Here is a 5952-nt window from a genome sequence, read left to right as displayed (position 1 = left end):
ATAAGCAAAATATTTTTGGCATTTTTAATATTAAAATAAACTTGAATTAAAATAAAAAGAGAGGTCAAACTTCAAAATCACTTCAAATCAACCTTGAAAGGTCCAAGTGATTTATCCCAAGTTCAACAAGGTCAAACAAAGTTTGACAAAAAATTTCAGCATTTTTAAAAGTCAGAAACTATTTTTAATCAATTAAAAATGAACAAAAATAACCTAATTGAACTAAAATCTCAAATAAATCTCAAATCAATTAAAAAATTGATTAGAATATTTTTCATAGATTCATCATCATTCAAATAGGTTAGGAAAATATTTTGGTATTTTTTGAATATCAAAAACTATTTAAAATGAATTAAAAACAACCAGAAAAGAGAAAATTCACAAAAAATACCAAATGACAAAATAAAAAATATTAAAAGCTCAAAATTAGAAACTAGAAATTATTTGGAGAAGAATGCAATTGGTCCCATATTTTTTGGAATTAAAATGAAGGAGATATGATTTTTTGAAAATAATGGAAATAAAAGAAATAAAATCAGAAAATAAGAAATTCAAAAAAACAAGGAGCGTCTGATCAAGCCTCACTAATTGACGTGGCTGATCAAACGCTCCAGAAGTGCGCGCTCATGGTAGGCTTCAGTCCACGCGTAACACCAACAATTATTAAAAGTCATAAGAAGCGAGGGTCCGGATTAGATCTGGAAATAAGAATGGACGGCCACGATTGGATCTGGAGACCAGACGGTGGTCAGCGCCACCGTCTTCTCCGGCTAGCTCCGGTGAGAGCTCAAATTTGCAGAAGAGCAAATGTGCGCCAAAACACGCGATCCAGGCATCAATCGAAAGAGGAAGTGATATACATCACTCCTATACCACTCACTTCCACTCTAGATTTCTATAAATGGAGAAATCAGAGATGGAAGCATGATGGTGTTCATCATGAACTTGATTAATTTCAAAAATTAAATGCACAGTAATGATGCCTCTATTGAGAGGACTTCAGCCAACACAAAATCCAAGCAAATAGATCAATAAATGGTGAGTTTCAAAGAGAAAACCAGTTGAAGAACAACCTTGAATTCTGGAGATTTGAGCTTGCTTCCTTGCTTCCTTTGGCCAAACAGAAGTACAATGGACTATGAGATGAAGGTCTAGGAACTTTAGATCTAGAAATTCAACCTGATTTAGTTGAATTTCAGATCTGAGAAATTGAAGAAAATTGGAATAGTTCCTTTAGGTGTGGCTCGGTTTTCAGTTCAGCAGCATTTCAGGTTGATTCATGGATGAAATTTGAATGGAGTGACGCTCTTATTTATAGATGGAATGGCAAGGCAAGTGTAATTCAATCCGTGTGCATGGAATTGGACATTCATTGCATGGGCTTGCATGATCATTCAAAAGGCCCAAATTCAATGCCAAATGCAATCTGAAATCATACCAAAGTGAAATGGACGTGTAATCTGAATGGTAATTGCTTGTGCATGGAATTTTGAGGTGTTATGCATAATTGGACCAAAAACTTCTCCTCTTCGAAAATACCATTTGCCAAATCCAAACATGATCATGTGAGTAATGGTTGGAAAGGTTTTGATGTAAGGAACAATTGTTATGTTTGGCAAAAATCCATTTGAAGTGTGGAAATTGGTGAAATTTGAGTTTAAAGTGCAAGGTGCAAAACATGTAAAGGCAACGTTTCTAAATTTGGCCAATGTTCAAGCCCCTCTGATTCAGTGATGCGAACCTCAAATGAAAAAACTTCCAACATCAAAGTTGTAGATCGTCTCAAGACAATCAAAATGGACTTAAAGTTTGCATCATTTGGAGTTTTTATGAAAGAGTTATGGGCACTTGAAGTTGGACTTTTTTGCCTTTTAATGCATTTGGTCCAAAAGGACCTATAATGTTTTGCATTATCACATGTATTTAATTTGAGATTTTGAAATTTTGTTCAACATAACATTTTAAGTAGACAGCTTAAGCTTTCCAATGCATTTGATCCCACCTCAAAATCATAAAAAATGAATGAGTTATGTCCTTGGTAAGTTGACCCAAAATTAGGGTTTCAGTCAAAATGACCTATAATGTCTTGGAATGGGAGATGACCTTCCAAGCTTCAAATCAATTTCTTATGAACATGAAAGTTGTTAATGTTTTCCTTAAGACATTTTTTATTTTGGGATCATCTCCATTTGAACAACACATAAAAGGTTAGGTCTCAGTGCATTTCAAAATAATCAGATGAATTGACTGATTAACTTCTCAAGTCCATGACTCATATCTTGATGAATTGATGATTGAGGACACTCAAATAAGTTCAAATATGCATGAAATGATGAATTAAAGAACTTCCCTTGATTGTATTTGATCATGGGATGAGGTTGCTTCAAGAGCAAGGCATTGTGGTGCATAGATGAATTAGGGTTTCTTTGGGGAACAAACCTCAAACCCTTTGACTTGCCTTGATCAAAATGATGAATTGAGATACTAGGGAGGCATATTTGATGGAGGAGAGCTTTGGGAACCATTACTATGCTTTCTATCATCTTCATTTGGCCATATCATTGTGTCCATGATCTCCTTGAAACTTTTGACCTTGTGATTACTCAAGCTACAAACAAAAGATGTTAGTGACATATTTTTGTGCTTTTGATTAATAAACAAAATGAGAAAAACAATGATATACAATTCAAGCATGCTTGGTGATCTCAAACCACTCACAAGAGGTCCCACCCAAAGGCAAAAGGAACCAAGATGCTTATGATCCTTGAGGCTATGCAAATGCAATGTTATGATGCCATGAGGGATCTTAGGGTCAAAATTGGGGTCTTACAGATGCCCCTATTTAAGGTCATTCTAGCCGGAGAAGTGAAGGTTAAAATCTTCGTTTCGACTAGGTAGAATGAGCTTAAATAATAATCAAAGAGACGAATTTTGATCCCTAAGAAACCTCATGATGCAGATGTATGCATGCAAATGGTAAAACTCTGTGGGGATATGCGTCCACAAAGGCAAAGATTAGGAGGAAATTGACAATCCCTATGAGTAATTCATTCTAATAGGCAGAGACTCTATTGGGGAGTAAAGGGATGAAAACGCGTGAGCAGGTCACGACTTAAAACTTGCTGAGAGACACGGAGAGAATCCATGAAATGAATCCATGGAAAGACTCGAGCTGACTCGAAGATGCATGTATTGGGGAATATGCCAATACAACAAAATTATCCGCAACGGATACTTCGGATAAAAAATCCGGACTCAGGTGGAGATGTCCACTAAGGACTCAGCTGAGGAAAAACAAATGAGGTATTATCGGTTACTGGGTAATAAGCTCAAAAAGGGATCATGTGATCCCACCGGTATAAGGGTGAGGGAAAAACATGCTCTGGGAGAATGAATATCTAAGACCGGTATAAGGGTGAGAGATATCAATCAACCAAATCATCTGAGGAAGACCTAAAAGGTATATTTCAACTCAGGAAAATCTGACTCCACAGGGGACAAAAAGTCATAATAGAGAGCAGAAGGAGGGAACACCAGGGATGCCGGTTACTGGGCATATAATAGGTGATCAACCAAAGCATGAATTGGGGAATATTCCCAAGACACTCATCATCTAAAAAGAGGGCAAAAAGAAAACTCGATTACGGGATGGACATTCGATTCCACAAAGGGATACGAATCTTACTCAACTGGGGAAGAACAAAAGGCTTCGACCAAAGAGTGCATGAGATATATTACCTATTACCGTCAGAACGTAGATAATATACTCGCATGGAAGATTATCCACAACCGATTACTGGGTTAATAAAGGATAAATCGACCGAGAGAAAAAGGCATCGGGATACCGAAACTAGGTATATAATGATGACCATTCAAGGGGAGCAACAAACATTACCGGCGACTGGTATATGAAAGATGACTTGCTGGGGATAAACTGCCTGAAAAGAGCGGTCATCCAAGAAATGAGGGAATATCAACACCGAATATAGGATAATGATAACCGTCAAGGAGGGGATTGCATCTACCAGATACTGGGTAGAAAAACCACGGAAGAGTAACCGTAAGAGGTTAACTCTGCAAGGGAATGAAATAAGGTTTACAACTACCGGTACAAGGGTAGAAAACCGCAGACTCCGCTGGGGATAAGATGAATGATTACTAATTACTGAGCAATTGTTCATTTATACCACAGTGAAGCGCAGGAAACAGTCGCAAGAAGCCAATCTAGGATCAAACTAAAGAGGCAAGCTGAATCAAAACTCGTCCTAGTGAGGATATAGCTCAATAGGGAAACCTATCCCAATATATGTGTTGGGAAGAAACAGAAACAACCATCATCCACGAGGATATAACTCGGTGGGGAATATGGAAGGAAAGATAAACACTTTCTGCTTAAAGGGCTAACTCTATATTGAGGGATCAGTCACCGACATCTGCTTGGGAAGCATATTACCCACTAGCAGGGATTACAAACAAAGATATATGGCAAAGAATGCAATCATGAATATCTGAATGTTTGAAAACTATATGCACGCATGCGTGGTTTATGTATGATGAATGCTGACAAACAGACATTTCTAACACAAACCGCTCGAAAGAATAAGTACACAAACATCCGGTACTACATCTCAAGAGAGAAAGTCAGGTTCACCGGAGAGTATCCAATCTGATGAGGGCAAGAGATACCAGGAAGAAAAGATCTATGCAGGGGAACAAACATCAGTCATTCCAGTTGGGGACAGGAGTTATTGCACGGATAAAATCCGCCGCATGAGCAACTCTACTGGGGAATCTATCCGAGAAGGTGGGGGGATCTGTGGAGAACAACCGCCAAACAGGAGGCTTCCAAGGTCACCGCCAAATACCGTACTACCAAAGATCACACCTGCTGAGAAGGAAAGGTTGCTACTCTGCTGAAGGGAAGAGTGGTGAATATCTTACCAAACACCCTGCTTAGTAGAAAAAACCACAAAAGGCTCCGGCAGGAAGAGGATATAAACATGCCAGGAATATGAACAAATGTCTTACCCTGTTGGGGATCATACCATCCTTGGGAGAGCACTGAAGATCTCTTAAGTATCCTTAGGTCATTGTGAATGTTCATTTTGTTAAAAAAAACAAATTCGATTATTTTAAAACAATGATACTTTTTCAATGGAAACATACAAAACATTTGTTGAATAGAAACAAATAAGAGTGCAAATAATTGGATAAAAGGCTCAAACTTATTTGATGGAATGGTAGTCTGCAAATGGAAAGACTCCATAGATCTTTACAAATTTGAAATTGGTGATATATATTGGAAAAGGGCTACATTGAACATAATGACCATTTCTCCACCAATTCTGAATCCGATGTATTTGAAGCTTTGGTTGATGACGAATGAGCAAGAATCTCTGACAGATGACAGTTGTAGAGCAAAGCCTTGTCAGGATGCAGTTACTTGCCAAATCCCTAATTTTTGCCTAGATTGCCCCAGGGTGAGGTACTCAATCTAGCGGGATACATATATCCATTTTTTTATGTCTCTAACTTTTGCCTGGATCGCCCTTTCGGGTTTTCAATCCACCAAGACGCCCATTTTTGCCTAAGCCTCCCTTTCGGGTTTTCAACTTAGTGAGCTATTCTGTTTTTATTTTTAGGCGAAGTATTTCTTGACTGCATCTGAATTCATAGGACGAGTGAAATCCTCCCCATCCATAGTTGTAAGCATCAATGCATCGCCTGAAAAGGCTCTCTTAACAACGTATGGACCTTCATAGTTTGGAGTCCTCTTGCCCCTGGAATCGGGCGCGAAAGACAAAACTTTCTTGAGCACAAGGTCACCTCTCGGAACACACGAGGCTTGACCTTCTTATCAAAGGCTTTCTTCATCCTTTGCTGATATAACTGACCATGACACATGGCAGTCAGTCTCTTCTCTTCGATGAAATTCAGCTGGTCATAACGACT

This window comes from Lathyrus oleraceus, chromosome 7 (genome assembly GCF_024323335.1).
Source record: "Lathyrus oleraceus cultivar Zhongwan6 chromosome 7, CAAS_Psat_ZW6_1.0, whole genome shotgun sequence".
In the NCBI taxonomy this organism is placed as follows: domain Eukaryota; kingdom Viridiplantae; phylum Streptophyta; class Magnoliopsida; order Fabales; family Fabaceae; genus Lathyrus; species Lathyrus oleraceus.
Note: the sequence above shows the minus strand (reverse complement) of the source record.